Source organism: Syngnathus acus, chromosome 17 (assembly GCF_901709675.1).
Source record: "Syngnathus acus chromosome 17, fSynAcu1.2, whole genome shotgun sequence".
NCBI lineage: Eukaryota > Metazoa > Chordata > Actinopteri > Syngnathiformes > Syngnathidae > Syngnathus > Syngnathus acus.
This window is the reverse complement of record NC_051102.1, coordinates 3936164-3953579: the sequence shown is the minus strand read 5'-3', so window position 1 is coordinate 3953579 and position 17416 is coordinate 3936164. Positions and strand designations below refer to the sequence as shown.

General features: G+C 38.4%; 1 long non-coding RNA gene across 1 annotated transcript; it reads left to right on the top strand.

Moving 5' to 3' along the window:
• Positions 1-16447: 16447 nt before the first annotated feature.
• On the top strand, positions 16448-17416 carry LOC119137090. Its single transcript, XR_005100859.1, has 2 exons — positions 16448-17131; positions 17287-17416. It is a non-coding gene; the product is annotated as an uncharacterized LOC119137090 (long non-coding RNA).

Genomic DNA, 17416 nt, shown 5'->3' with positions numbered 1-17416 from the left:
TGGTTGAATTCCTTAGGTGTGTTTCATGTGGAATGGATGTGTTCAGCAGTCGATTACAACTGACATCGGGGAGTGATGTGTGATATGCCGTATTATACGCTAGATTGACATGAATGGTGGAAATTATCTTAATCAGGAAATGTCAGCCTGAATGTTTTTTTTTTTTTGCACCCAGCATGTTCATGATTTAATTGTGAATGTCAACATGAAAATTCAAAGAGATATGCCGCAGGAGTCTTGACAGAAGCGCTAATTCTATTTGTGACTGGATGTCCTCATGCTGTTGTGAAACGCCTCAAGAAATCTGCCTGTTTTCATTTGAACATATTTTAGTCTAAATAAAACCAAACACAGGTTCTTTGTTTGATATTCTCTTCTAGTGTTATATGCTGTCGGTGTGGGAATGTCTCTCTACTTCATAATTCCATTATATAATTAGATTTCTTAATTTATTACATTTAAGAAAGGAATTCTAATTAGACATTAGATCTATTTATTGCTGTTATGTTCAACAAAACAAAAATGTTAGCGATCATGTAGAATTTACTGCAGCTTTGGTTTGCATCCCGTAATAATCTTTAAGCAACTGAACTCTGAATATTTGGATATTGTCTTAAATATTGATGCTTCCGGTACCAGATCGTTTGCGTAAAGATTAATGATCAAACATGACTATAGATGTTTTTAATACTTAATGTCATTTGATTTATTTGCTATATCATATAAGAAAAGAAATCGGAGATATCGATTAGCAGGAAGAAAAATAGCAAGAAAAACTCTGAAATAGTGAAAGATGAAATTAAGGTCACAAATGTAAACCCCGTGATAGACTGAAGCCGCAATAACCCAACTGCGAAGTGGCGAGGGAACATTGTAATTTGTAAATTATAGAAATGAGGTTCTTGAACTGCAAATTTACATCACTGTGCCATTAATAGGCTTTGCATCCTGGAATCCTCTGAAAAAATAAATAAAAGCGTTACAGGAAATTACTTTGAGCTTCAAGAAGAGGTTCCAGTCAAAGGCTTACGTCGGTGACCCAGACAGTGGCAGTCAGAACATGCACGTTGGGGTTACCTCGTCTGACTAGACACGAGTTTGGCCCGATCTAATTTAACGTTTTCATTTTGTTGTACACATTTTCTGTTTATGGCATGAGGATGGAGTTTCAAAATTCAACAAAATGTTATGACATTCATATGCAGAATAACAAGTTTCACCTTTGACCATCCATAAAAACTAGCGAGCCCCTGAAGTGACTAGTACTTGGTCTTGGATGTTTGGACACCCGTTATTAAGATAACTACCAACATCACTTGAGCTTGACTCAACTCATTTGGAGGCGGCCTGGTTCGGGTGGTTGAGTGGTCATCTCTCAACCCCCAAGGTTGCATTTTTTGTCTTCAGTCCTAGCGACTATGTTGAAGAGTCCTTGAGCAAGAAACTGAACCCCCAGTTTCTCCTGATGCTGCATCATCAATAGTGTTGAGGAGACACTTTGAGTACTTTATAGTTTTAAAAATGCTATACAAGTTTGTATTTGGTGGAGTGTGATTTTCACGTCATAATTCCACTATCTTGGAGTTCATCTCAAATGTGTTTGGTAGGTGCAAAGTATCCTAACTTTCCTGATATGGACTGTTGGTGCTAAGGGTTGGAGGTCGAGTTTACTTCTTCAGTTTTTATTCAGATTATGTTAACGATGTCCGGAAGACATGCAACGTTATTTAAATTTGATGTAAATGAAGCAAAACCAAACATACTTCTAAAGCATGTCTTCCTATAGTGAGAAGAAAGACGTTAAAGCGAGAAAAGAAAATAGAAAAAGAAAATATCGTCCAGTGCAAGAGAAAACAAAGTCAATAATTCCCAAACGGCTGCAAAACCGTCTTTCTGTTCGGAACCATGAAGCTCGTATGTGATAGAAGCTGAAAACAAAGAGCATCTTTGCTTTAATTATATTTATCTTGAGCTATTTAGTAATTGGACTGCCGTGCCTAGTTATGGTATGTAAATCACCAACTATGTCGTAACCGGAAGCAAACGCTGTTAACAAATAACACTTTGAACACTTTCCTTTTAACTTCCTGGGCAATTGCATTTGTCAGGTTTAATTATATTTTCAAGACTCATACTCGGCATTTTGACCAAGGCAAAAACTGTAAATAATATTTGACCCATTCATGATTTGTTAGGGAGTATCATTTATATTTTCCCAATTTATCCATTTATTTTGCATATTTCACAAAGATAATACAGATTTTTGAGCCAATTTTAATATCATACAAAAACAACCCAAGTAAATACAACATGCAGTGTCGAAATGATGCAAATCTATCTGTTTATTTCTGAAAATGTAAAAATGGTTGTCAGTGGTGTCAAATTCACTGCAATGTTAGAAACTCAAGAAATGTGTGTGAGTCAGTGAGTGAGTAATAATGGAGAGGAAGAATGGGAATGAAATGGAAAAAAAAGGAAGTATGTTCTATCTGGGGCTTGCCATTGAGACTGTGCTGTGGTGCCAGTGCTGTAACGGCATCTAAATACAAAATCTCCCAGAGCCAATTAGTGGCCAATCTGGGCACTTTGAAGTTTGTCGTCAGCGAGACCCAACGCTTCCTTTCTGCATTACAGAGTCAGTTTGCCGTTGTTTTCTCAAGGGAATGAATAATACGTGCCTTGACCCATGCGTGTGCATTTTTCTGTCTGTGTGTTTATTCATAATCCTAAAAGCCACTGAAAGGAGGCCAAATTGTATCGCATTTATTTCACTCTTTCTTTCTCTCAATGTCTCTTTTGAAATGATCACAGAGTAAAAATATTTAACGACTTTCTAGATAAACTTCATCTGGTTTGGTCCCTCTTTTACCTTTTTAACATTATTTGTGGCAAATACTGATATCCTTCCGATGATCTGTCAGATGCATAGCTATGAAGTGACTCCTCAGTCCCTTCCTCATTCCAAAAAGCTCTGTACGCGATTATCATTGTCATCTTTTGGAAACTCATTTATGAGGGTGATGTGCAATGGTCACAATGTGATAAGACAACATCCGCCAAATTTAACCATCACCAGGCCGACACACAAGAGCCAGAATAACCATTTTTAAATCTCTTAGCCTTATGAGAAATTTGCATCAGTAACAAGTTGACACTAATCAAGTGGCCAGTGAGCGTAATCTGATATTTAAATGAATAGATTCAGAATGACAGATGTGAAAGGTCTTCAATGTTTGCCGTCATGTTATCAAACTGCCCTCAACTTCTTGGTTCACAAGCTTTTCATGTGCCATTTCCACAATGACACAAGCGAGAAATGCTGAGTTTCCACTTTTTGTACCGCTAATGGGATCTTGGCTAATAGTCCCCGGTGGCGTGCATTTCCTTCACAAAGGAAAGTACAGAAGATATTTACCGTGTGCTATAGCTGACCTGCTATAGTCGCACTCCAGTCTACTTCCTCCACTTGAATTTGTCTCTATTAGTTAGTTCCTGATTATTAAGGTGATCCACTGGGGGTGATTTGGTGGTTTGTCTTGGCCTCTAAGACGTCTGCTTGTGCAATAGAACTAAAATAAATAGATCCCTCAACTCACATAGTTTAATCGATCTGACATTTTATAGTTTACATCTGACACAAATTTACGTTTAGTTTTTTCCCCCAACTCAGGTACATAGTTGCTGAATAATTTGTGAGGCTCTTAATTTTGGGGTTCTCAGGCTACACAGACGTCCGGCCGGGATTTCAGGGGGCTTTCCCTCCACTTCCTACATGCACGGTTGAGGTGAACAGTGGAGACAGGACTGCATGGGAACTTGTGATTACTCATGAATCAAAGATCAGATCTTTAACCTGATCAGAGGAAGACAAAATTATTGAGTTCCTGTTCAGGCGACACACTGATTCCTTTATGCTTAGCCTCCGTTGATGATGCGTAGTCTTGGGCATATCCGAGGTGGGGAGTGGGAGGTGACTTCCTCGGGCATTTGTGTTTATGACAATTAGCTAAATAATAGAAATACAAGTTTTAGGAGTGAATGGTGGAAAATACATGTAGTGCATATTTTAAGCAAAATGTATCGTATTTTCCGCACCATAAGGCTCACCTAAAAGCCTCCCATTTTCTCAAAAGCCTTATAATCCGGTGCGCCTTATATATGGACCAATATGGATTCGTGGATGAGGACTAATTTATTAAAGTAAGCTTTACGTGTTTATTTTGTGTGTTGTGTGATATTAACGTCTGAGCAACATTGAGTTATTGATATATTGTTATTGTTTTCACTATTTCGAGTGTTACTATATTGTGATTGCATTAACGTTTGAGCAACGTTGAGTTATTTATTCTATGCGCCTTACAATCCGGTGCGCCTTATGTATGGACAAAGTTTGAAAATAGGCCATTCGTTGAAGGTGCGCCTTATAATCCGGTGCGCCTTATAGTGCGGAAAATACGGGACACAAAACGTATTATAGGATCAAAATATGGGTGTGACCCTATCCAACAAAACACGAAAATAAGCAATTGTAACATCACAGTCAAGTCAAAATATTGACTGGAATCTTAATAAATCATCGATATTATCACAATTAAATTAAAAGCCCCACTCAGCCCACATTACACAAAGTGTGAAGATCACATTAATGGTATTGCAATGGTATATAACAAGAACAAGCTGTAGTGGATGCAAAAAAAATTATTTTCCACACTTGAATGAAAAAATTTGTTTTGCATTCCCGCTTAACTTTTCAAGAGAATTTCATTGACGTCAAGTACTAACTTAGTCTTGATTATCATTCCTAGACCGCTCCTCCTGCAATTTCGACGGTTGATTTCCCTCTAGCTTAATCCCTTAGAAATGTGAGCAGATCAATGATGACTCATTTGAGCTAAACACTGTCATTACTGTCATTCTGATCAAGGAGGTAAGGTGGACTGAGAGTGACTGCGTGCAATTGGAAGAGTCACTTAGGAATTCTAATTGGCAAAGCAGATAAAAGGTGTTGGTTGTTCAATACAGTTGATGTGGTCAACATGCTTGGTTACTGAACGTCATTTAGAAGTCTTGTGTTTATTTTGTCAGACATATCTTTCCAGTCTTTAAAGCAGGTGTTGGAAAAAATTGAAAAAAATGTAGTCTATGATATTGTTTCTTGAAAATCTTTATCTAGCTACTGTTTATTGAATTGAATACATGACACAAGTGAATAGTAAAAGAGAAAAAGCTTAAAGATAAAGCCTCTTATTCTACAATACAGTCGAGCATTGGTGTCAAAATCAAGGCTCGGGGCCAGATACGGCCCGCCAAATCATTTTATGCAGCCCCCAAAGACAAATGGTGCATCAACTTCATCTGTCAATACTAAAGTTACAAATTGTCTTCACTTTTAAAAAGATATTGCTTGCAATTTTTGTTACCATTGATCTTTTCAAAGTATTTCAACAGTTTTTACTAGTCTCCGGTTTCAAACTTAGTTATTCATCAGTATGTTGACGGTCATAATGGCCCTCCAAAGAAAACTATGACTATGACAAAAATAAGTTTGACACCCCTGTGGTAGAGAATTGAATAGAAATAATGGCATATCAATTTGTTTCAAAAGCATAGGATGATTTGATTTGAAATAAATTAATTTACAAGCTTATTCACGGAATTAATTAAACTTGTAAATTACAGTACAACTGTAGTCCATTCATTATATACCTAGAAATATAGCACTTACCTCAATCCCGGCAATTTATCTATTACCACCTTCACAGAGATGATAAGTTGCCCAGGAACATCAAGTGCTTCGTTTCACACTTACAGCAGTGGCGCGAAATTCAAATGAGAATTCAATCCCAAATCTTGTGTCCAGTCTTGTATGCCCCCCCACTCAACCCCATCTACATGTGTGCCCCCCACTCAACCCCATCTACATGTGGATGACACGATGCAGGCTTTCATCAGTCTGCTCTTACTACCTCCACATGACCTGTTGGAAACTTGAGCTCAGCTTTGCACTGTCACAGCAGCTTCCATTTGAAAGTGCATCCATCCACACTGACACAACGCGATAAGCATGTACACTTTAGGTTCATACATACAGTAAATACACACTGGGAATACACAACACACACATATGCATCAAGATGGACAAGATAGCTTACATCTACATGTGTATGCTGTGTGTGTGACACACGCACCTACAAACAAGCTAAGCTTTGTTATATAAACAAAGGCCCTGCCTTTACTGAAACAACTTGCTTACTTATCTTATTGTTCAGCACTTCTTTACACACTTTGATCCCCACATGAGAGGTTACTGCTCATGTTCGCTTGAATGTCCTGAGTCAGCCGCTTTGTTGTCATTGGCAAAGTAAATAAGTCACTTCTTGGCTGAGATCATGTGGATCAACAAGTTTGACTTTAAATTCCGTGGAAAAGTGAATCGCTGTCATCTTGTGCAAGACTCAGAAGTTAACATGCCGGTTGACATTTTCACTGAGTATCGCTTGCATGTTTCTTTTAATCGCGTTACACGGTAGGTCTGTTGAATTTCTAAAAACCTCTCAATTTCTGCTTTTCAACTAAGTGAGCACAGTTCTTCATTTGCTCACATCATTATCAAGTCTCGACAAGACAGACTACCACAGTGTTTCTGACTGAGTGTGTTCCCACTCCTGCGGTGTTATTTGCCGTTATCCCACGACTATAGGGGTGTTTGATATTGTCCCCTGTGGTGCCCTCTTTAGACCCTCTTAACTTCCTGGTGGTGCAGCCCAAAGGCGCGAGGGCTTGCCTGTGATTGTAGCCCCCAACCGAGTTTGGAATGAGGTGCCTGCCTCCCTCCAATTACATTCAAACCAGCCCCATGAAACGCAAGGCTTTACAGCTCTTATCCAATATGAACCCCAGGCAATAGAGGACGGAGAGAATAGGGCAGCAGCAGGTAGTAATGGTGCTTAAATGGCAACAGGCATTCCACAGTGTGAAGCCGCTCCCACTGCAGGATACTGGCAGGGCGACAGGTGAGCGATGGATCTGGTAACTGCACTCTGGGTCCACTCAAAATTACTTGAACACAGTCACCCAAGGCGTGCCTATGCAAGCACTACACACACACACACACACATATTTTAGATTTCTGAATATCCAAATGTTGATGTTCCTGAGTGCCATAATTTAACAAGTCAAACTTGAATGACTTAGTTTTAAAAAAATTACATATAAAACTAAATCCATATCCACCTTATTTCTGAGGACTCTCATGGAGAAATGATTGTGTGCAACGTCCGGTAAGACACATCAGGTTTTGCTATTTGTTATAGCAGTTTATTTGAACCACCCACGCTTTTCTAAACGATCATAAGCCCCCATTTGTATTGAAATGAACATCAGGTGTTGTTTTTATGTGTGTGGGAAAAACAACACTTTAGTATTAATTTGAGAAATTAGAAAATCAGATAGATCAATATTTTTAATTTTGTTCACAATCAGCCTTTTAGTCAGTAAACTGTTGTGAGCTTCTATGACGTGGAAGATCATAAGATTCTATACATTAGAGCCAATTGTTCTTGTAAGGATTGACCATATTGCATAACATGAAGCTCCCTTTGGCTACCTGGATAGAATGACATCTTCCTTTCCCATTGTTCTTTATTAGTATGTTTAACCCAAACATCATAGACAATAAATTGAGCTGTAGGCTGACCATAAATAAAAATGATTTTATGGTAGGAGGGACCCCAGGATGCTATTGTTGCCCCTGTTGTGAGGTCTATTGGCTGCACCTTTGGATGAAAGTTATAAAACAAAGAGTGCAATTTATTTTCAACCTGATTACATATAGATTGAAACCAAATGATTAAATACAGGATGTACATTTCTTGGCCAAATTTGTCTTCTTTCACTTTACCCCTGAGAACGTGAGGGCAATGGGATCCTGAGGGTGCCCAGAGGAAAAGGTGTTGGCCAGGTAGTATTGCCCCTGCTGTGCAACCCCATGGGGTACACTAATGGTACCCCAGCCTGAGCTCCCAACACATCTTGGCAGGTTTAATTAAACACGCATTGTTCAGCCTCCCCTATATATATTAACAGCACATTCTTGTACTAAATGCCTGACAGTAACTTGAGCCGGACCTCCCGAAATTGTAGGTTTTAGATGATTGTGATTTTATGGTAGGCGGGACTTCAGTCAAAGGGGCTGGACCGTTATTGTTGCCCCTGCTGTGAATCCCATTGAACAACACCATGAGGCACGGTTGTGGTAGCTCATCACAGCAGACGTGTCTGTTGTGTCAAAGATGTATTCGCCGTTTACTAACACCAAAAGAATAAATCTTCATCCCGTGACTTCATCTTTTATCACAAATGAAACAAAAGACTTGACATGCACAGTAACCTTTGAGTGAAAATGATGAAAGCATAAATACTTTGTATAAGATGTGATTCTTTGAATTAGAAAACAGTTTGTTGGATGTAATTTCTGATTCTATGCATTTTGAGACATTTAGGCACATTCATTTTGCAATGCAATAATCTGTGTAATAAGAAAAACAACTCTGATCTGTATCTACACCATTGGTTTTCTTTTCACAAAATTTGTGAGACAAATCATTTTTATTCATCTGGTTTGTATGGTTAACTCAAAAAGAGATGTAACTTGTCTTCTCATCCCGCGACGCAACTCATAGCAGTCCACACCTAGAATGAAACGATAGTAGTAGATAGTTTGAACATTTATCATCTTGTAAAAAGTCCAGTGACCCTGATCAACCAGTTCTAGCAGGTGGAGGGATAATTGTCTGATTTTTGTTTCGATCTATTTTTAACGTTGCGAAATGAAAAGTAATTTTCCAGGGAAAATAGCAATTGTTAGTCTGCGCCTAGGTTACATAATTGGCCATATACAGTATAAACCACAGGTGTCAAACTCAAGGCCCGGGGGCCAGATCCGGCCCGCCACATCATTTTATGTGGCCCGCGAAGACAAATTGTGCATCAAATTTGTGTCATGACTAGAATTGCAAATTGTCTTCACTTTTAATAATATCTTTTTTTTTTAAATATTTGACCAGTTTTTACTCGTCTGATTTGAAAACGAGTTATTTGTCAGTTTGTTTTGTAGCTTTTACTGTATATAATGTGAGGTGCTCATACATTTATTTGGGTTGACAGTCATAATGGCCCTCTGAAAGAAGCTATGACTACAATGTGGCCCGCGAAAAAAATGAGTTTGACACCCCTGGTATACACTAATGAAATGACTTTATTGAAGTGAACAATTTTCTACTAAAATCTAGATTGCTTAGCACTCCCCCCTAAGAAAGAAAAAAAAATGTAAATTGGCTTATTTAAGGAAAACCTTTGATATTTAGTTTTATGTTTGTACAGTCTGTGATTATATGCCAACAATCCCTCACAGAGGGTAAATTGCTTTATACCATCTGACCACTGGCATCTAAGCAATGGCCATGGATACACTTCCTTTAGCTGAGCAATTACCAAAAATTCTCTCTGATGTCTTATCACGTACAGTGCCCCTCAGTGTGAGCGTGTGTTTATATAGCGATGTTCTGTGTCATTATATGTTGAACTGTTATTTTGCCACTCATGGGCATCAGGCATTTCTATGTTTATAAAGATATGAGCTAACTATGTTAAAAACGAAACATTTACTGGAACAACATGTTTACTCATGATATTTTTCTAGGATGTTTAGACTAATCTAATAGTGTGTTAGCATACAAGCAGATAGTACTTGAATAGCAACCTAGTCCCAGATAAAGTATACTCTTAAAATGTCTTGGTTAAAATGAAATTGAATGAAATGGGTCCAAAGTGGGCGGCACCACTGCTGTTCTGATGATGCGACCCATCAAAATAGGTCAAGATGTGGGAATAACTCCACAGATTGATTTATAATTATGATTCAATAAAACCTTTATAAACTAGGCCCGTGCTGATTTTTGTAGCGTCATACTGCAGCCCTCGCATACAGCATATCCTTCTACAAATCTAGAAATGGCCAATGGAAATTTGTGTTTATCCTGGGCCTCTCAGAATGTGTGCAAGCTGACCTTTGTCCCTCCCGCAGGTGAATTGTTGTTTTTGTTTTTATGTCTGCAAATAGATCAGAGTTTTGACCACCGCTGGCTTATGAACTCGATTTCCTCTTTCCAGGGAAAAATTGGTGTGGTATTTGCCACTGGGGTGGACTGAGTTTCCATAGACAAGAAGATACGTTGGAACATGCTGGTATATTTAGCACGTTGTTACAGGCAACAATTTTACTCTTCAATAATAATTTACAAGCATGCTTAAACTAAGTGGCATATGCCCTCCATATATTCGGACTTAACTAGACAATTCAGTGGTAATTGCTCTATGACAGAAGCAATTGAGTTGCTAAAATTTTGAGTCGTCAATTACAAAAAAAACAGATTGCAAATAAAAACAATGGTAAACTGTGAAAAACCTTATTAAAAAAAAATACAAAGTTTTCCCTATGTGCATTCTATAAACATTTTATATAGTTTTTTGTGCAACTTATTTAGTTGTGTTCTTTGTAAAAATAAACTAATGTTAAATTTATTACATATATGAATGAATGCTGGACATCGTTATGATGACCTTAAGGAAAGACTCGGAGGGAAATTATAAACTCAAATCCAAATGTCTGTTTTTTTTCATATTGTTGTAGTTTTTTGAGTTTTTTATTTAGTCAACAGTAGCAACATTGACCACATTTGTACTTTGTCAGACAAGAAATTCTTGTGACCTGAAAAAGAGAAAATAGCTGACTAAAAAGATAAAGTTTTCTTAACTTCCACTAACTTTCACAGGATTTGCCGAAAGTTGTGACTTTTGTTTTTCTTGTCAAGATTTCAAGTAAATTGTATGGTAGTGTATTTTGTTCTTTTTGTGCACACGTTTCCTGCATGGGGGTAGGGAATGATTGCAAAGTAAGGTAGAGGTTAAGGAAGAGGTGTCACAGTGGTGCGGCAGGATCTGTTGACAATCAGGTCTTGTATCTTCCACCCGCATGTCCCGAGGGCACAACCCTTTTGTGCATGAAGCCGTAAAACACCAAAATTGGCGCTTGGTTACATGAAAGAAGCTTTTGGGACTGTGAGTGTGTGTACCATACAGAGGAGAGATTTAGCATCCATTTTCTTCTGATCGGTTTGACAGGTGAAGCGTTTTCTTTGATCCTCTGGCTCGCTCACGAGAACACATTCTCTTGTGGGCAGGCGATGATACTGACTGAGAAAATAGGAGGGTGAGAGCGCAGGACACTGGGGAAAACAAAGGGAGAATGGCAAGGAGCGAGATCATAGTGGCGGCAGAAAAAAAATGAATGGGGGGGTGTTGAGGAAGTGAGACGTTACTCTGAAGGGCTTTGGTTACGTTGGCAGTGAATACAAAGTGTCAAGAAAATGGAGAACGGTGAGGTCATGCCATCCAAAAGGCTGTTTCGCTATCACTCGGTGACAGGTGAAACAGATAAAGGATAACATGCCACTGAGTGACATTCTTAAAATGAATATGAAAGAATGCAAGGCTATTTACTTTGTGACAATGACAATTATAGACACAACAGTTTTACTTTTGTTTTGACAGGTTTTCAGTTCAGCGTCAGCGATTACAACGACTATCAAAAATCTTTCATGTTAAATTTGAACAGATTTTGTTAGACTTAGAAATCTAATGTTGTGTCCTGCCCAATTATTATAGCAGGAATTGTAACCATTAGCAAAACTACTTCCTTGAAACACAAAGACAAAAGTTAGCTTCCGGGAGATGGGAAAAAAATAAAAACACATACAACAGGTAGATGACTCTTTGAACATGAGTGGAGGGTGTAAGACATGTCACTGGACTATAGGAGTCATCTAACTAATTGCTGTCATCCCCAGGGCATACAAGGTGTCAATAGGTCAGAGGTCAAGGACATCAATCAGGGTTCACCTGTCTCGACAAGCCTTTGAGGCTTTTTTTTCTCAGGACTGTTTTATTTCATCTGAGCCTTTCATTCATCTGACAACAGTGTTTAGAAGTATCTCAAAAAGGAAGTTCTAATAAGACTTATTTTTCCCTGTCGAAACAGCTAAAATGCGTGCTTTTGTGCAATTGAACCACTGTGCCAATGTAACAAAGCATCTGGTGAATAACTCGCTAACAGTAACGTCAGGTGAGGTAAATAAATACAAATATGATTAAGGCATGGCATGTAAATCACCCATTCGCTCATCTTAATTATAAGTTCTTTTAAAATCCATTTTTTTCCAACAATGCATAGGCTAGGACAAAATGAGTCCATGACATGTTTTGGCAAGGTTGTGGTACATTAAGATCGAGATGAATTCAAGAATTATTTTTTTTAAAGAATTGACAACCATCTGGGCATCTAGGTTCCATGATGGTCAACTTAGATAGAGCAGGGGTGTCAAACTAATTTTTTTCGCGGGCCGCATTGTAGTCATAGCTTCTTTCGGAGGGCCATCATGACAACCCAAATAAATGTATGAGCACCTCATATTATATACAGTAAAAACTACCAAACAAACTGACAAATAACTCGTTTTCAAATCAGTTGAGTAAAAACTGGTCAGATATTTAAAAAAACAGATATTATTAAAAGTGAAGACAATTTGCAATTCTAGTAATGACATGAATTCGATACACAATTTGTCTTCGCGGCCACATAAAATGATGTGGCGGGCCGTATCTGGCCCCTGGGCCTTGAGTTTGACACCTGTGCCTGAGAGTGTTTTCTGGGCGGCCACATTGGTAATATGAATGAATGAATGAATGAATGAATGAATGAATGAATGAATGAATGAATGAATGAATGAATGAATGAATGAATGAACGAGCAAGGGAATGAACATACTCAATTAAAGTGTGTTAGGCTCCCCACACCAGACTCAAATTGCACCATCCCTCACTAATATTTGAAAACGGCGCTCAAAGGGTACATTGCCTGGAGGACCACAGGGCTTGCGAGGGGGTTGGGTGTGGTCTGGCTAAACTACAATCTAAATCATTTCTATACTTGGACAAGCCATGTGAAATAAACTAACCAAATGCTATGCTAATAAATCAATCAAACAAATCATAGGACAGAACTCCCAGTTCACATGCAGTGCAGTGTTTAACCTGAAAGTAGCGCTACATGGATGGTTTCTGCCCCAAATTCAAACTTCCAGTGCAATATCAAAATAATGACCAGAATATGTAGTAGACACCCGTTTCTACAATTTTTCAGCAAAAAAAAAAAAAGTTTATTTGGGGCGAGTACTCCTTTAAAGAATCTTCATGTGCAGTACTGTAGAACAAAAGTGTATATTATGTTTGTATCGCTGAATTATAACTTTGAAGCTTGTTTGATTGTAATGTACTTTTCTGTCACAGTTTAATTGGTTTAAATATGTTGGATAGTCATTTCATACGTGGAGCATCTACTGCTAATGTCACAAGCGCTGACATTTGGCCAGCCGGCAGTACTAATATGTTGTAATTGACTGTTGGTTTGCTGTTGTTTTTCTTTCTCCTCATGCGGTCACCGGGAGTGATGCTATCTCCAAACCACAGGCGCCATTTCTGGATCAAATACAAAAACTGCTAATCTGCTTTGTGACAAAATGTGTGGTCTGTTAATGAAAGATGGGCGCCTGTTTCTGTTGATGTCTGGGTGTGTGAGAGGAACTGAAAACTTCAGGATGCTTCGCATGGACTGGTGGAGCCAAATTTAAAATTATTTTCTGTCTAGTTCATTGGATTATACATGATGGCAAATTTCTGTGGTGATACATGAAAATCTAAATCCATATATCCAATATTAACTGTCAAGGTAAAACACTTTACACCCTAGTTTATTGACACAGAATTTTATTATAGGAAAAGCAAATGAGAATATACAACAAATACTACTAAAAGAACTCACGTATATTACATTTAATTTGCACTTGATTATTTTTTTTTTTAATCACAGTTTCACTTACATTTTTCTTTTGTCCCTTAAGCGTCATTTGTGCAAAATAATTTTAGGAGGGTTGACATAAAGGCCTACGAGCTCCTTCGCTCCGGTCGACAGCATTTCTCCATAATCTTAAAGTGGTTATAAGTCTAATACACTTTTTTTTTATTTTGAAGATCCAACAGTTGAGGTAGCAGATGTCAAGGGTCATGCTGTCTGCGTCTTATCAGTCCTCTGTCAACCTCTCCTTCAAATCTTCAGAATGTCATGCTCTTTAGTGCTATTTGCGCAAAACAGTTTTAACTGAAAACGGACAAAAACAAAAAACTCTTCCGCCATTTGCTTTCACGGATTTAGAGCCGGAAATGCAAATATTTGACATTGAAAAAAGTGTGAATGTCTCCTGGGCAATTGCTTTGGGGGCAAAACAAATAAAAATGAAATGAGACGCGTGTCCAATTTCCACCTGTGTAATCTGTGGAGGCCAGAATGTAGAACAAGGAGCGATACCGTCGTCTCTCTAACGGAAATGCACAAGGCCAGATTCTGATAACAGTCCAGCCTTTTGCAAAGCATTTTTGGGATCAAGTGATAACCAGCTTCACAGAAAACGTGACGAAGCACCGAGTGTTGATTGGCTGAGCCCTTACAATTCATGAATAGTTGCTTTCAAATTTGGTGTGGAGCATTTTCTTCCAGGTTTTCAACTGAAACTATACTTTAACGTGTTAAATTGTACTGCAGAAAATACATTTACTTGTTATTATTATTATTAGTATTATTAGTAACAGTAGTAGTAGTAGTATTTATCATGAAAAAAGGTGTAGGACAAATATTAACAACAAAATTTACATGTGAACTTACGTGATATGGAACATGTAAAAAATGTCATTTCTGATTTCTTTTTGTTCATTTTTATTATGGTATGTACTAGTTTTGAATTCCATTCGGGCATTGTGACTAAATGTTTTAGCCCTGACTTCAATGTTATTTAATTTTGCTCGTTTAATGTTATATTGACCACATGGAGAACCTTTTCAAAACCGTTCTTCTCCAAAAAAAAGAATGTATGTCTGAGCATATTGTATTGCAGAAATTCAGAAGAAAAATGTGGAACATAAATGCGAATATTTCACAAATATGATTTATTTTTCAAAACTGCTTATTTCTTTAAGCTGCTAAAAATCCTTATGATATTGTTTTTTTAAGTGCTTGACAGAAACATGATAATGTTCTTTAAAATGCAGAAGCAGCAAAATTTTAGGAGGGAGCATTTTAGTGGATTTTGAGGTTGTAATCCTTTCATTTCGGAGTATTTTGGGGGATGACTGCAACCTGAATGAGCCAGAAACTGCCAATGCATTCAAATTTGCATGAATCATTCAACTGACATATTCAAATGTCCATGTGAAGGTGAAAAGGTCAGTAATTACACGTACGTGAGTTTCTGTTAGGATCTTGTCCACGTAATGGTGCCGTGCATTATCTCTGTTCCCAAGTTTGTTTTTGTTGCTCTGCTTGTTGAAACAGACCATTAAAAGTTGGAGGCAGACTTGGTCAAACAACGGTTATCTGAAGTGGATCCCATTAGGGCTCTAAATGTGACAGAAGGTTGGGAGGGGGGGGCAGGGCTTTTACATAGCAAAGCCACTGAGCACATATCATGACAAATTGGGGGTGAGAAAACATGTCAACTCCATTTAAAAGGCCAAAAGATAAATGTATGCTGGCCAAGTTGTGTGCAAAACGTCTACAGACCACCTCGGCGTTTGCACAACGCACAGGAATTAACCTGTCTCAGCTTTAATCTCGAGAAAATCGCGCCATTACCCATAAATGATGACCAACAAGAACCAGAGTGACAAGTTTGGGGCAAAATGCAAAGTGCTTGATAAATGTGCTCAGTTGACCGTTGATGAGCCCACAAAGTTGGTCTTCTGCTGCTAGTTCGGGAAGTTGTACATGTATTTGTCTTAATGACACGGGAGATAACATGGCTATGCAAAGCATGTCCTCGTAAGAATTATACAGGCTAGCCGAGAAATAGTAATGCACAGCAACTAGAAACCTTTTTTTGTATTTTTGAAAAACTTGAATTATATTTTTCGTCACAAAAGTTAAGATTTGCAGTTAGGGAAAAACGTTCGATCTACACGAAAATTGAATGGTGTTGAATCCCTTGAGCAATTTGAGGAAAATTTGTATCTGTTCTCAAAAGCTAAATTTAAGTACCGTATTTTCCGCACTATAAGGCGCACCTAAAAACCTCCAATTTTCTCAAAAGCCGACAGTGCGCCTTATATATGGATCAATATTGAGCCACTACAGCAGGCATGTCCAAAGTCCGGCCCGCGGGCCAAATGTATATATCTTATATATGGACAAAGTTTTAAAATGGGCCATTCATTGAAGGTGCGCCTTATAATCCAGTGCGCCTTATATATGGACAAAGTTTTAAAATGGGCCATTCATTGAAGGTGTGCCTTATAATCCGGTGCGCCTTATTGTGCGGAAAATACGGTACTAAAAACATGTGCAGAACACATTTGGGCAAAGAATGAGAACTGGTTCGCATTTGTCTGCTGTATGAACCTAGCTAATGATTTGACCTACAGCAGAGGTGGGTATGTTGATTTATTGACATTAATATAGTGTAGCAATTGGATATCGACGACACTCATATAATATCGATATGGGTGCACGAAGCACGCTGGCGACACATACCGTCAGAGCATCAAGCAGGAGAAGATGGACGCTATGTAAGCAAGATAAAAAAGGGAGATCACACTGGGATTTCCTCAAAGTAGAGTAAAACATTTTTTTCTCCAAATCAATCCTAAATTTGTAAAATTCCCACTCTGCTGGCCCATCTAATGAAAGGTCTGAAAGACTTGTTCCAGTCACTTAACCATCTCGGTTCCCTTTTGTCTCTTGTGTCTTTTGGGGTGGGTAAGGAGGGGGGTCAAAGCGTGTAATTGGCTTGGCCTGTTCAGGTGAAAGCCCACCTCTTGTCTGCGGACATAAAACCGTCTCCAAGTGTGTGTCTGCAGTGTGGCAAGGTTAAAAGGACATGCCGTGTTGGGACGAACACACACAGTCAAACAGAGAGCACCTCTTCATTCATGCTTCAGCCCCAACAATCAGCCCAGATACCTGGGGAAGGTAATTATTTGCACTCCTGTCTGTCTTCCATCTTTCAGAACACTTAGCTGCCATATCTGAGCAAAAACAGAAACTAGAATGTTACTCAGTATCCCAATGCAAATTTCTCAATTCGTACTTACAAACAAATTTTGCCGGTCTGTCCATTTAAACAGCGCTCAGCGAAAGTAAGTTGCCGTGACTACTTCCACCGGCAGTGTCAATGTAATGGAAGAGAAAAGAAGATGATGCCAATGGCACTGACGAAGGAAAAAAAATGATATAGAAGATGAAGTCGCTGCAAGG